A 15,357-nucleotide genomic window follows, 5' to 3' on the forward strand; every position below is an offset into this window, starting at 1 on the left:
CGTGTGATTGATGCAGACTTGATGCCTTGCAAACGATATCTATTTGGTTGTTGAACATCTTAACACCCGTTCTATTGCCAGGAAGGGTTAAACCCTCTTGTTATTCTTCATCATAATAGCAATTATATTGCAAAATTGCATTAACGGTTCAACTTTACTAATTTTAATAGTTGTTTTTCAATGAGGACGGAGATGGCAGAATTGAGATGCCACGAGATGAAATTAGGTGGTTCCCAAAACTTTGGTGGTTACATTATAATTGCTTTTGATCTAAATTGTGCACGACATCTGGAAACAATTAAACAATCGGACACGCGTAATATATTTTTTTGCATTATCCAATGGTGATAACAGGTCGGACAAATGAACATCAGATCAATATACTTGCATGTCAAAACATCCCAATTTCAGCTGGATACGCACAGTTATTCAGAGTATATTGGCTACACTACATTTCCACTGGATGAGACGCCTCGTTTAGCTATCACTTGTGACAGCCAGGCCCCTTATGAAAAAGAGCTATACAGCTCCAGTCGGCCTTACCTGGTAAAATACAAATGAAATGTTTAATAGTTTAGCTTTATTTTTGTCACGAGTCAGGATCCCCTTGAGTTACTTGGGGCCCTGAGCTTTTGCTTCGTTTGCTTTTGCCCGGCGCCAATGACTGCGTAGCACAACAGATGGGCGAACCACCGCACACAGCTTTCCTACTCTGGCATAGCACGCGTCAATCCGCAGCGGATGCTCAACAGGATTGCCGACTCGAGTGGAGGGGAAAGCCGGTCGTGTCGCAATAAGTTGGGCACTTCACAAAAGTGCGCGATCAACACCGAGAGACGTGGGTTCAGACCCGAGATGGATTCCTTTGTAACACTTTGCCCTGCGCAATCTGCCCCATCCGGTCTCCAACCGGTCCTCTTTATTTTCTTCCAAAAGCAGATTAAAATTACGTCGAACTCCCCTGTCTGTTTCTCTTTCTGATTTTATCGTTCAGTGTTTTCTTGTCTGTCTGTCCCATATAGCTGTGTCTGCCCGTCTGTCTGCATGCGTGTGTACGTGTAGCGAAATAACAACCCGAATGAAGATATTGCCACGGTGTATAAGGTACTTGAGAGGGGTTCTGCGACAAAGGGATGTGGCATCACAACGGGAAACTTGCAGGGATGAGATTCTCGGACTCGCGAACGTGATCAGCACCACCGAGTGGACAGCGCCCCGCCCCTGCAGCGCGTGGCTGTGACGTAGGGAGTGTGATCTGCGGACACACCACGTGGCTGTGATGTAGGATGTATGATCTGCGGACACACCACGTGGCTGTGACGTAGCGAGTGTGATCTCCGGACACACCACGTGGTTGTGACGTAGGGAGTGTGACCTGCGGACACACCACGTGGTTGTGACGTAGGGAGTGTGACCTGCGGACACACCACGTGGTTGTGACGTAGGGAGTGTGATCTGCGGACACACCACGTGGCTGTGACAAAGAAAGTGTGATCTGCGGACACACCACGTGGTTGTGACGTAGGGAGTGTGATCTGCGGACACACCACGTGGTTGTGACGTAGGGAGTGTGATCTGCGGACACACCACGTGGCTGTGACGTAGCGAGTGTGATCTGCGGACACACCACGTGGTTGTGACGTAGGGAGTGTGACCTGCGGACACACCACGTGGTTGTGACGTAGGGAGTGTGACCTGCGGACACACCACGTGGTTGTGACGTAGGGAGTGTGACCTGCGGACACACCACGTGGCTGTGGGTCAAGGCGGTTCTCACTGGAGTTCAGCGAGTGGAAGAGAAGATACAGAGGGGTGGAATGGCAGTGGGTGGTGAGTGAAGCTTGTGGAGGAAGAGGGCGGAGTGGCTGGGTTGTTGAGAGCTCTGTACGAAGTGGGGGAATGATAGGAAGTGTACGGAGGGAAAGTAGACACACGTTGGCGACTGTTCCAATTGTGGAGCAGTTTTTTTTATTAAATTGTGTTCCCCATGTTGGGTTCAAACGTACACGATTTACCGGAGTCTGCTATTACTTTTGATTTAAAGCTTTCGTGACTGCAGGGATTCAAATTCTTGGTTCTTTCGGTAAAGTCACGTAGAAGGGAGGTAATAAAATAATATAATATTAATAATCTAATATTACTGTTTATTTTATAGTCAAAATTAGGCGACGTCACATCTGCATTTTTGGCACCGTACATAGCCAAGCGTGCTAGTCGGAGGTGCGCTGGAAGATGTGGTGTCCCTGCGTGATCCATCACACCAACGTGTCCCTTACACGTGTAGAGCAATTCTAGATTTGAAGTTTTCGTGACTGCAAGGATCCACTTTACCGAAAGAACCAAGGAGTACGTGTAGAGCACTTAGTAACCCTGGTCTCATCGGTCGATACACCGAACGGGGTCGGATCGAGCCTTGTTCCGCGTGATGAGGGTGCCGCGGTGGCGAGATGTTATCTTCCTCGCCTGGTACGCAGGAGGTCGTGGGTTCGATCTTCACCCTGACGCCTGCTGCTGTATATGTGGAGTTTGCGTGTCTCTCTCCCCTGGATTTTTGTCCGGGTCCTCCAGTTTTTCCCTCCACGTTTAGGATCACCACGCGTTTAGAGTGGGTTTTTTTTTTTTTTGGGGGGGGGGGGGTGGTTAGATCCATCGTACAGGTTTTTTGGGGGTTAGGTTGTGTCGGGTGGTGGCGGGTTTCACGACAAATGTTTATATTTACGCTACCTAACCCCCCAAAAAACCTCTATTATGAGCGAGACTTCACTTTGCATGTTGTTATGCCAGCCCCCCCCCCCACACCTCGATCGCCCCCCGCCCCCCTCGGCGCAAGGACACAAACCCCCCGGCGAGTTCAGCGACGCTCGTGAAAGAGCTTTTACCATGTCCGTCGCCAGGTGATCTGTTTACCTTTCTTGTACTTTGCACGCCTATATCCTGCTTTCTGTGATGAGCTTCATAGCTCATCGGATTCCTCCTGCAGTATAAATAAACGTTCTGAGATTCTCAATTCTCTCTCTCTTCTCGCACTCGGGAGCGTTCTTTGCCCACCGTGGGATCGAGCAAGGCGGCCGGGTGGGGGGCGGGGTGGATTTAGTTTTCATCGATTTGGGGAATTGTTTAATTTCCCTTTTCGAGATTGTGCTCATGTGGGATGTGAGTGCGTTTTTATTTTCTCGCGGTCCGCATGCGTAAGGTGCGAAAGAAGTTCAACATACGTCATCGTACACCACACGTCTGCCCTCGTTTCCCGTGTTCAGGATGTTTGTATGAAAGTCACGCAGCTGCTTGCTGTGCTTTAGTTTATTGTACCCCCCCCACCCCCCGCACGCACTTCGCATTAGCACGCTTGGCTACGTACGGTGCAAAAGAAGTCGCACGTACACACATGTGATGTAAATGAAAGGGATGCATTTATTTATTTCGTTTCAGTAGTTCAGCTGCTACAAAATCTGTCTCCGCTTCGCACGCCGTGTGCATCATCACTGCCAGTGATGCACGTGGCTTCTGTAAGCAGTGGTCCTGCAGCCCCGAGCCAAAATATTACTACAAAAAAATAAATCTTTGCAATTGCCTCATCGCATTTCGCCTGAATGTCCTCACTTTTCTTGTCCGCAACGCGAATGCATTACCTTCTTCAAAGAGGTTTTTTTTTCTTACGGAAACGTAACCTCGCCGTAGGCTGTTGAATATACACGGCGAGAGGTCCGGGAGTTGACCTCTTGAGTTGAACGCAGAACATTGCAGTTGAATCGCTGCTCTCTCTCTCTATATAAGGCAGGGTTCTTCACTGATTCTCAGAGGGGGGGGGGGCGTTGGCCTATAAGACATCATCATTGTGCGTGGGCCCACCACACATTTGAAACCATTGGGGTTTGACAGCACGGCAATGGGCAATTTTCATATTTATGTATGAAACAAAACGATGTTTATTTTGCCGGGTAAGGCCCACTGAGCTACGTTGCTCGTTTTCAGAAGCCACAAATGATAGCTCAAGGACGTGGCGTATCGTGTGGACACGTATAGCAGTCAAAGACTCGAGACGCGTGTTTCTAAATGTGAAGGGAAAACGCGGAGAACCCGGAGAAAAATCCACACGACCATGGGGAGAGAGAAAGGTAAACTCCAAATATACAGGCATCATGGTCGGGACCGAAGCCACGGCCTCCTGTATACCAGGCGACGTAGTTAACATCTCCTAGCCACAGTGATGATGATGAGAGAGAGAAACACGCAAACTCCAAACATACAGACAGGCGTCAGGGTCGGGATCGAAGCCACGACCTCCTGCGTACCAGGCGACGTAGTTAACATCTCCTAGCCACAGTGATGATGATGAGAGAGAGAAACACGCAAACTCCAAACATACAGACAGGCGTCAGGGTCGGGATCGAACCCACGACCTCCTGTATACCAGGCGAGGTAGTTAACATTTCCTAGCCACCGTGTGTATTGTCAGGGGCCTGCACGTCAGGGGCTGCACTCAAAGCCATCAGGGGCCGCCAGTGTCCCCCTGGCCTTGCAATGAAGATCACTGCTCTCCGGTAACTCACAACTTGGGCCAACGTCGGTGCTGCCTTGGCCTCTGTCGTGCCACGTGACCTGTGTGCACACAACATCAGGGGAGAGGGCGTGGGAATGATCCGAGGTCAAATTTAACACGAAACATTTTTCATTTACGTTCATTCGTTCAATAGTGATACAAAATAATAGTGCAAGCCTTTTATTTGTTCCTTTTAACTGCACGTTGTGTATACGTCGTAGTGGAATAGCTGATATGCTCCCTTCCTGGGTGTTTCGGTAAAGCTCTATTTTCTTGGTTCTTTCAGTAAAGTCACGTAGAATGGAAATAATCAAAATAAAACATAATAAAATAATTCTCACGACGTTTCGGCCACAACGCAAGCAGCCGTCCTCAGGTGAAGAACATGTCTGTCGAGAAGACAGAGTCTGAATGACACACCCCAGGCTTCATATACCCCCAGTCAACGTAGAACGCTGGGAGGCCAAAGTTGGTCGCATGGTTACGACCACATTGCCAACGTTAGCACATTGACTGGACTGCCCACTTGTGATGTGACTGATTGTCCCAGTGAAACTGTCATCAGGTTTTTAAATGACTTGCAAATTTTTTTTTTAAGAGTGGCAGCAGAAATTAAAATTCCATATTTCTCATTTGAAACGCATTTATCGCGAGTGTGAATTGAGATGCATTCATCACATTAGCAGGCATGTGCGGCCCCATTGGGGATCATATTAATCTATGAATTACCCACCGTGCAGTCTTTTCAGGAATAGAAATGTCTTCATTACGGTGATGCATTTTGTTCGACAACACCAGGATTAAACCGCTTTGGGCCAATTTCATGCCACATTTTTTCTTTTATGCTTCTGTGGAATACAAGCGTGAGCTCGACATTCCCACAAAAAAGTGGTTCAAACAATATCCATGCAGCAGTGGATGATGATTGTGATGATGATGATGCTGTGGTGTAACGGTCAGCACACTGGACTTGCCATGTAGAGGTCGCCAGTTTCGATTCAATCTCTCGGCGCGGCAGTCAAAAGGAGGTGGACAAGAGCAGGCTGAAGTTCTGTTGGAAAACTGAACTCGTTAATTAAAAGGAAACATCAATGTGCATAAAGAATAATCATTTTGTTTTAATGCTTTCTCGTAGAAAACTCCGTTGCTCTGCAATGGAACATAATAGACTCTCATTTCAGGTCTGGGAGCGCTAAAAGTAGTGTGCTTTTCAAACTAATAAAATGCCAATATAATATGCATTGTTAAGGGGCAGGGGTTAGGGTTATATTCTATAAGATTAAAATATATATATATACTGGCGAAAGAATCATCAATTGTAGCACAAATTGAAAAGTCGGAGCGATTTTAACGAATCCTTGACATTCGTCTGTATTTATCACACAGGACATCAAGAGACGGTGACTCAGATGGCTCGGACATGTCCTCAGCATGGACCTGGACCGTAGACAAAAAATGGCACAAGGATGGACACCACCGGGCAAAAGGAAAACCCGGGAGACCCGAGACCATCCTGGCGCAGTGCCGTGAAGGCCGAGCCGGTGGTGCCAGCGATCGACCTCTCTTGGGGCGAGGCTCAACGTGTTGCCAAGGACAGGGAGAAGCGGAGAGAACTCGTGTGTCCCACAGGGGATGAAGAGGATTCATTAACTAACTATTTGTCCATACTTGTTACTCGCACCTCCTTCGATGTCGCTATCTATGCGTGTTATTACTCCTGCTACTACGTCTTCTGTCGGTGGAAAAAGGCCGCAGCAGCCACTAACAATGACAGCGTTACTGTTGGGGTCGAGAGTAGCCCAGCCAGCAGCCAGCCAGAAAACTCGAGGCATAGATTAATTTATAATAGTATTAGATATATATTATACGCCAAGCTCTGAGTGTGTGTGTGTGTGTGTAAACTTGCTCTTCCCTATGTTCATCCAAGTATGGCTGATGATACTTACGATAGCATTGATGATGACACTGGCAAGTGTGTGACCATGGTGACAATGATGAGTGTGACCGTGATAACACTGCTGCTGCTATGTTCCAAATCCCAGCTGATGGTACAACCCCTGGTTGTCTGCTAAGCTCGTGGGGGGATGATGATTTGGAGATGGTCAGAGGAGCCTTGGCCACATCTGAAACCAAACACACGACGCCTACTTAGGGGAGCAGCTGACGCTAATATCCGCGCGGTCACACATCCAAATGGTGACAAAGCTGAATTCTGCTCGGGTTGTGAGATGTCTCTCTCTCTGGGCAGTGAAGCTGGAGGCTTTCAAACACATTCCTCCTGCGGAGGGAGCTGGTAGGAACGTTGGGCTGCTCGGTCAATGGCCAGGGTCAACGGCGGCGTGGTGTATTCCGCAAATATGCCCGCCGCCGTGAGTAGGTTAAACGTTGAGTTTCATAAGGGCACCACGGGGTGACCAGCCCCTCCCCACCCAGCCCCACCCCTCCCACCCCCCACCCAGCCCCACCCTCCCCACCCAGCCCCTCCCCACCCTCGCAACCCAGCCCCTCCCCACCCAGCCCCTCTCCACCCTCCCCTCCCCACCCAGCCCCACCCTCCCTCCCCACCCAGCCCCTCCCTGCACGACGGACACAATAGTCCCCCGTGGGCTGGTGTAACCAGGAGGTTCCTACCAGCATATTTGCTTGTCTCGTGCTGAGTAACTCCGAGCCATTCATTTGGAAATGATTTACCCGTGCAATTGCTTTGTCTGCGAGCGGGTGAATTGCACGCAAAATGTCACCAAATCGGTGTAAACAACAAAAAAAACCCGCCACGATCTGTGAACGTACAAATTTTAATTGAAATCAGAAACTCACACTCCCTGAATGTTTCTTGTCGGTGAGGCTCGGCGGCGTAAACAAGCGCGGCAATAATAATAATAACAAAAGTGGCAATCAATCGATGCAAGATTTGTAACGCGCTCCGTATTCAGCAAGAAAAACAGAAAGAGCAGAGAGAGTAGCGCGGGTGGCACGGAGGGAAATGCAAAAATTGCACGAAACGGAAGAGAAAAACTAAAATTTGTTCCGTCTGGTCTCGAACGCACCGAGCGTCACGGCTGAACGGACTTGAGTCGGCAGAGACTCGCCCAGACCGGGAGGCGTGGGTGCTACAGAAGTGGGGGGACGACGACAGATTAATAGGGGGGGGGGGTTCGATTTAAAGCTTTCGTGACTGCAGGGGATTCATCTTCTTGGTTCTTTCAGTAAAGTCACGTAGAATGGAAATAATAAAATAATAAAAATAAGACATAATAAAATAATTCTGTCTACTCGACAGACCTGCTCTCCACTCGAGGATGGCTGCTTGCGTTGTGGCCGAAACGTCGTGATAATTATTTTATTATGTTTTATTTTTATTATTTCCATTCTACGTGACTTTACCGAAAGAACCAAGAAGAGGGGGGGGGGGTTGCTACAGATGAACAACTCCGTTCTGCTGTCCTCAGCCGAGTGGAGTCCGCCCACAGCACAGAACATCTACATGGACCAGGTGAGCGTAGCTTTGCGTGGTGGCGAGTCCGTGTGGTTTGCATCGTGCCGTGAGGTTTCCTGGTGCGGCTCATGGGGAGAGGGGCAGACAAACGTCTCCGGCGAGGCGGCGGTGGAGACACTTGGAGATGCACCCATCATGGTTTAACGCTCCCCCACCGATTGAACGACCGATGCCCCTTGAAACCAGAGCGGCTTCAAACGAGGCTAAGGAGCTCGATTTGCGCTTTCCGCAACCCCCCCCCCCCCGTCCTCTTTTTAAAGTTTAAGCGTTCGTCTACAGGAGGAGGTTTTAAAATCACTCGAGCAGAATCCAATTCTATCGCTTTCACTCTCTGCTACCCACGCTGCCGTGGCGAGAATGCGTGGGTTGGCCGCGGAAGTCACCAATGAATGCAATTAAGCGTCTAAGTTTGCGCCGATGAACTGAGCGCGCTAATGAGCTGCATTGCCATGAATTTGTTTAACGTCTGCACGTGAGTCACCGCGTCTGAGAGTCGGACACTCAACAGTGTGTGGGTGTGTGTGTGTTTGACCCACTAATCTGGCCGCGTTGGCATCTCGAGGGAAAAGTTGCCGTGCGGGTGACTTGCTCCGTGACCCTGGGCACGTCGGACGAGACCCCCGACGCCTCCACTCGTCGCGATCTCGTTGCCAGTCGCTCAGAGATCCCACAATGACGACGCCAAAGCGGCGCCGACATTGCCGGAGAGTCACGTGTCACGATGCCGACTTCTCGAACCAAAAGGCGCTGCACCCCCATTGATGGTTGAGTTGTTTTGGGTGTGCGGGAGAAGGGTGAGGCCAACGAACGATTTGGCCGTGAACCCCCCCCCCCCCCCCCAGGTCGTCATCTTATCGCGAACTCGAGCCCACGAGTGCAGAGGACACTCCGCACTTCCCCGTAAGCGTCGAGGAGGTGCCGTATACCCTGTCCGGGCAGGAGACGGCGCACAACACATCGGTGAACACCAAACTACTACGTCTGTAACGGGATAGAGTGTTGCGCCGTCGCCTGCTTGGGTGTTCTCCGAGAACTGTGATCCCCTGCCACACGGTGGCGAGCCGAGAGCCACGGTGGCTCTAAGATGTTAACTGCCTCGCCTGGTACGCAGGAGGCCGTGGGCTTCGATCACGACCCACGACGCCTGATGTATCGTTGGGGTTTTGCATGTTTCTCCCCGTGAGCAACGTGCGCTCGTATTCGGCAGCAGCAACAACAACAAGAAACAAAGATGAGAGACGGAAGTGGAGATGGCACTGAGTAAATGAAAGTGAATTAAAGCGAACAGCGATTGTCACAGCTGAGCGGACCCCACTTGGCAGACTCTTCCTGGGCAGCCGGTGAACAACTCCGTGCTGCTGTTCTCAGCTCAGTGGGTTCATCACGCAGCACATACGGCGCTGAATTAACTAAAATAAGCAAATCGTGTGGATCGTTTAAGTGTAAATGCCACGAGCCTTGTTTTGGATGTTGCACACATTTTGCAAACGGCAAGGGGAAAGTTTGGCTCTCTCGACAGACTCGAGACGTGGATTAACAAATCGATCGTTACGCCACGTGAGTGTTAACCCTGAAGATATCGCAGGCATATTTTTTTGTGATTTTTTTTTTAAGTGTAATTTTGACATTTGAATGGAGGATGTTGAGCATTTCAACAACGCGCACTCGGTCGGTTGAGTAGGGAAGTGTAAAGAACCGTTCGAGAGGGTTACTTATGCCTCCTACTCTTCCACGTTTGCGAGATGTCTTGAAACAATGTGGGTGCCGCCACAAGTTAGCGCGACCACACGCGACCGGTCGATGGCATGCGACTGTGGTGGACCCGCTTGTGTTGATAGGTCGACATAGGCGGAGGCATGGGGGGGGGGGTTAAGAAACTACCCCCCCCCCTCCCCATTGATTCGATCAAAAAGTAAGATGAGTTCCTTGTGCCGGACACGTCGCTAGAAGGAACGGGAGGATCAGAGCCCTGGCGACGGGACGTGCAGTCACAGCGAGGGAGAGCGACCCCACTGCGGAGATGGAGCCACGAGACCACGTGGCCGTCTCACTTACCACCCCGCAAGGCTCACCGTGCGACTCTGTCACCGCTGCAGGGGCGGTTTCTTCATTAGGGCGATTGGGCGACGCATCACCAATGTCATTCAACCACAGAGTCACGCTAGCCGTCACTGTGCCTCTGGATATAGTCCAATCAGCGTCATGCTACGTTCTGTGGAGTACCGCCTCTTTTTGGGCGATTTCCCTCCAGCTGAGAATCGCCCCGAGTGGTCCCATAGACTTACATTCAAAGATGTTTTTTTTCGAACGGGGGCGCTGCAATGCATTCTCTATGGCTTCCGGGAGGGCTCGCCCTCACGTGCTTACGTCATCATACGTGCTTACGTCATCATACGTAAGCACGTTTCATCCAACAATATAATTTGTCGCCACCTAGTGGAATCTTTAATAAAAGAAACTTGAGTGGTTTGTTTTAATAGTGAGTATAGAAACAAACAAGATGTATTGTAAGAGTCACTTTATTTTTCATTAATATTAAAGAAGTGAAGTTGCCTTTACATGCTTAAGCTGTTAATTTATCCATTGCATGGGTGGACCTTATCCTTATCAATCATCCAGACATTTGCCCCCCCTGAGAGATTTTGCAGGAGCCGCCACTGCACCGCTGGCCTTAGCTGCGGCTGCGAGTCGTGGGTCGCAGGTGAGCGGTGAGTCACTGCAGGTGTGGTGATCTGGTGAGGTGAGGGGAGTCGGGTGAGTTGTGTGCGTGCGCAATGGGGGACTGATCTCTGCTCTGTACGATGGGCTGCCCTCTGTGGATCACGTGGCCAGATGTTTGTTTGTGGCTGTGCCAGCCTTATCTCCCCAAGTATAGCCTTAACAGGCTGTTGGGGCAAGTGCTGTTAGCGAGCACATAATGAAGGCCGGCACGGCACACGAGAGAATGGGTGGCCAGTACCACGCCCGGCCGCCTTTGTCTCTCCATTGGCGATGTTTTACACAACACACCAGGTACTCGTTTGCGGCTGAGTAGACCTAGGGAAGGCCCAGGATCGGTTCAGATTATCGCCACCGATGTTGGCTCTGAGCGGGAATCGAACTCGTGTCGCCGGGTTCGTAACGCAGCGCGCTAACCGTTCAGCCACTGCTCCGTACGCAGTACATCCGTGTGTTTATGCATCAACGCATTCCATTTGGCGTTTTTATATGGTAATAATAATACCGAGAATAAAATGGCTCATTTGCGCAGGTGTGTTCACTCCGCTGTTTTCGTTTAAGGGGAGCACTTCTCACCCATGACATGCGTTTGGATCGCGTTCGTGGCACCGAACCACGCCTTTTGTGTCAAGCCTCCCGATAAAAAAAAAGAAAATCGATCCTCCATCTCGCCGCATTCCTCACGTAAGAGCGCGGTAGGCGCGTAACGCAAAGGGTTCACATTCCCCCCCCCCCAGCTAGCGAGGCGACGTTTCAGTCCAAACTCTTCTGCCCCTAATGGAAGCTCGCTCGCTCGCAAGCCGTAACGATTAACGGTGAACTATTAAAGACATCCCTCGACGAATCGCGCGCATGAAAGCTTCGCGGCGCGGTTCAAGCTTTGTTTGACGAACGCGGTGAAGCAAAACAAAAACACGTGGACTCGGTGTGGTCCCAGTCGACGCGTTCGATTCCTGAAACGAAGGTTGGGCGACGTTCGTCTGAAGCCAGTGGAGAAATCCCGCTGTCATATACGGAGGGTTGTTGGTGGTGGCGTAGTAACCTTACGTTCTACCAGCTCAGGCTGGTGTGGCAATCGCAGACGACGTCATCACGCCTACCCCTCTATTTAAGGAACGAAGCAGGAGGATTTTCTCCACAAATCTGGCTGTCGCCTGATGAAGCTAGTTGTAATTACTCAGATTGTGAATGTTGTGGCTTGGCTCTCCAACACATCGGTGTTGCTGTACGAGTGACGAATCGGCACGTTCTGTTTACGTGACAACCCCTTACGAGTTGGCTGTGTCGGGTGGTGGCGGGTTTTAACGACACATTTATATACGCGATCTAACACAAAAACCAACCTGTATTATGGATTGTCAGTTTATGTATTCGCATTCTCTCTCTCTCTGACCCGCCCTCTCGCTCTCTCTCGCTGCTGCTGCTGCTGCTGTGTCCGTGCAGACGCTGCTGCGTGGGAACAGACCCGCCTCCGCTCGCCTGTTCGGAGGCACTTAAAGATATTAGCGGCGGCGTCACGTCACAACGATGACGGACGTGGACACACGAGAGCACTCGCGCGCGCCGGTCGATCGCTGGGCCGAGAGCCACGGGTGCCCAAAGACCCTCCAAAAACTCCTCGTTTTACAGTCACGTGGGGTGAAACGTGGGTCCTCGGTGACCCATGACCTCTCGTCCCACGTGCCACATCCCGCAATCGCTACAACGCGGTGGGATTTTCACGAGTTTTCAGAAGGGGGCGGGGGGGGTCCACTTTCGCCGATGCGACATCATCGGTGTGCGAGGGCTGCCACACGTTTGAAATCATTGGTGGTTGATGGGGGGGGGGTGTTTTCACATTCAGGGGGTGGGGGGGCGCACTAAAGGTCGCTAGGAGCCGCAAGTGGCTATAACGGGTCCATGACCCCTGGGTTATCCGGCCGATGACCAGATCGGCCGGCAAGAGGCTTCCAAACTCATCAAGATTTTATTTTAAATCACGTGTTGCCAAACGCAAGCCCAAAGTGCCCCCTCATAGCCCCCCCCCCCCAAAAAAAAACGGCCAGCAACAAACAGCGCTGCTGAAAGTTGCGATGGTTAAGAGTGCATCAGTTTCTTGTATTCGGTTTGTAAGAAACGAGGGGGGGAGGGGAAGAGACGACGATTGGAGGGGATTCCAAAGTGGAGCAGATCGAGAGGGAAGGAGGCGGACGGAGAGAAGCGTTGTGTGACCTGCAGAGTGTGGGGAGCTGGAGGTGAGGGCGGTGTCGTGTGATTGCGTAAGTGTCGGTGAATGGGTAGGTGAGTGAGTGAGTGTGTTAATGAGTGGGTGAGTGAGCGAGCGTATATTTGTAACAAAGACAAATATCCCCCGTATAGCCTTCACAGGCTGTTGGGGCAAGTGCTGTTAGCGAGCACCTTTGATGGCCGGCACGGCACCACGCTCGGCCGCCTTTGTCTCCCCAGTGGCGATGTTTACACACCGCACCAGGTACTCAAGTGAGGCAGGCCCAGGACCGGTTCAAATAATCGTCACGGGCGATCGCCGTGAGCGGGAATCGAACTCGGATCGCCAGGTTCGTAGCGCAGCGCGCTAACCGCTACGCCACCGCTCCCCACTTTGTGACACACACACACTGAGACACAGCTACAGACACACACACACTGAGACACACAGATACAGACACACACACACTGAGACACACAGCTACAGGCAACAACAACAACAACCGCCATTCGCACTAAGTGGCGGTGACGTCACCACGACGCTTGTGCCAGGCTATGTGCACCTTGAGGCCACGTGAAGTGTCGAACGCCCGCTGGCAGGTCACGGGGCAGACCCAGGTGCCACGGGTCGACTGACTGAGACGACTGGCTGATGCACCACCTGTGAACCCTACTGTGCCAACTTGCTGTGCTTTAGCCACCCGGCGCTCTGCTCGTTGTTGTGAGCGTCGCTCCCCACCCTCCGTTGTTGTTGGAGGGCGACTGCCTCCAACTGCCCAGTAGAGTCGTTCACGAGCCTCCTCCACTGAGGCCGATCTTGACACCGCTGGTACCAGTCATCGGCAAGTCCACTCAGCTCCACATCCTCCTGTACCACATCACTCCATCTCCTCTCTAGCCCGTGCCGCGCCCGTTTCGCCGAACAAAAGCTGTTTAGGCATGCGGTGGCTGGGCATGCGAGCTACATGGTCCAGTCAACGCAGCCTTGCCTGCCGGAGGAACTCACCGATTGGACTTTGTCCAGATCTTTCAAGGATTTGTGAGCTCCTCACACAATACCGGATGACTCCTAGGCAGGCCAGCCTAAATGTTTCTAACCGGCGAAGATGTTCCAATAGGGGGGTCCACGTTTCGCAAGCATAGAGAATGGAGGGAATGACCGTGGCCGAGAAGACCTGAAGCTTCCTGCGGAGCGACAGACCAGGTAGCTTCCACACAGCGTTACGCAACCGATAAAAAGATAATGCCGCTCGACTGATTCGGAGTGAGATATCTGCTGTTAAACCGGAGCCAGTCATGAGCACACTGCCCAGGTATGGGGAACTCTCCACTCTCTCCACAACTACCCCATCACCGATTGGGAGTTGTGGGGGTGGAGTGTCCGATGGTACAATATACCCAGGCAGGTGCTTAGTTTTGGTGGGGCTGATGGGCTGTGAGCACCACAGCGGCTAAATGGGGGCTCTGGACGGGTGCGAGGGGCTGGTTACCCCTCCACCTTCAATAAATTACTTCTAAACCACACACAGACACACACACACTGAGATACACACACATTGAGATACACACACAGATACACATAGACACATACACAGACACACACACAGATACACACACTGAGACACACACACACTGAGACACACACACACTGAGACACACACACACAGAGATACACACAACAACCGCCATTCGCCACTAAGTGGCGGTGACGTCACCACGACGCTTGTGCCAGGCTAAGTGCACCTTGAGGCCACGTGAAGTGTCGAACGCCCGCTGGCAGGAGGTCACAGGGCAGACCCAGGTGCCACAGGTCGACTGACCTACAGATACACACAGACACACACACATACACAGACAAACACACAGACAAACACAGACACACACACAGACACACACACACAGACACACAGACATACACAGACAAACACACAGACACACGCACATACACACACACACACATACACAGACACACACACAGACACACACAGACACACACACAGACACACACACAGACACACACAGACACATACACAGACAAACACACAGACACACGCACATACACACGCACAGACACACACACACACAGACACACACACACACAGACACATACACAGACACACACACAGACACACACAGACACATACACAGACAAACACACAGACACACGCACATACACACGCACAGACACACACACACAGACACACACACACAGACACACACACAGACACACACAGACACACGCACATACACACACACAGACACACACACACACAGACACACACACAGACACACACCTGCACTCTTGCGCTCACGCGCCCTCTGGCTGCCAGGCAACATCCGCGATGGAGACGAAAGACGACTTCATTTGGCGATCTGAATAAATGCTTTTTCATATCGC

At 51.3% G+C, this 15,357-nt stretch overlaps 1 long non-coding RNA gene across 1 annotated transcript; it reads right to left on the minus strand.

The window, feature by feature from the left end:
* Positions 1-4,384: 4,384 nt before the first annotated feature.
* On the minus strand, positions 4,385-13,830 carry LOC144947841 (uncharacterized). The gene is made up of 3 exons (XR_013640100.1): positions 13,523-13,830; positions 5,515-5,591; positions 4,385-4,599 (listed from the first exon to the last, which is right to left on the minus strand). It is a non-coding gene; the product is annotated as an uncharacterized LOC144947841 (long non-coding RNA).
* Between the last annotated feature and the right edge of the window lie 1,527 nt (positions 13,831-15,357).

The sequence above is a fragment of the Lampetra fluviatilis genome, chromosome 47 (assembly GCF_964198595.1).
Source record: "Lampetra fluviatilis chromosome 47, kcLamFluv1.1, whole genome shotgun sequence".
Classification (NCBI taxonomy): domain Eukaryota; kingdom Metazoa; phylum Chordata; class Hyperoartia; order Petromyzontiformes; family Petromyzontidae; genus Lampetra; species Lampetra fluviatilis.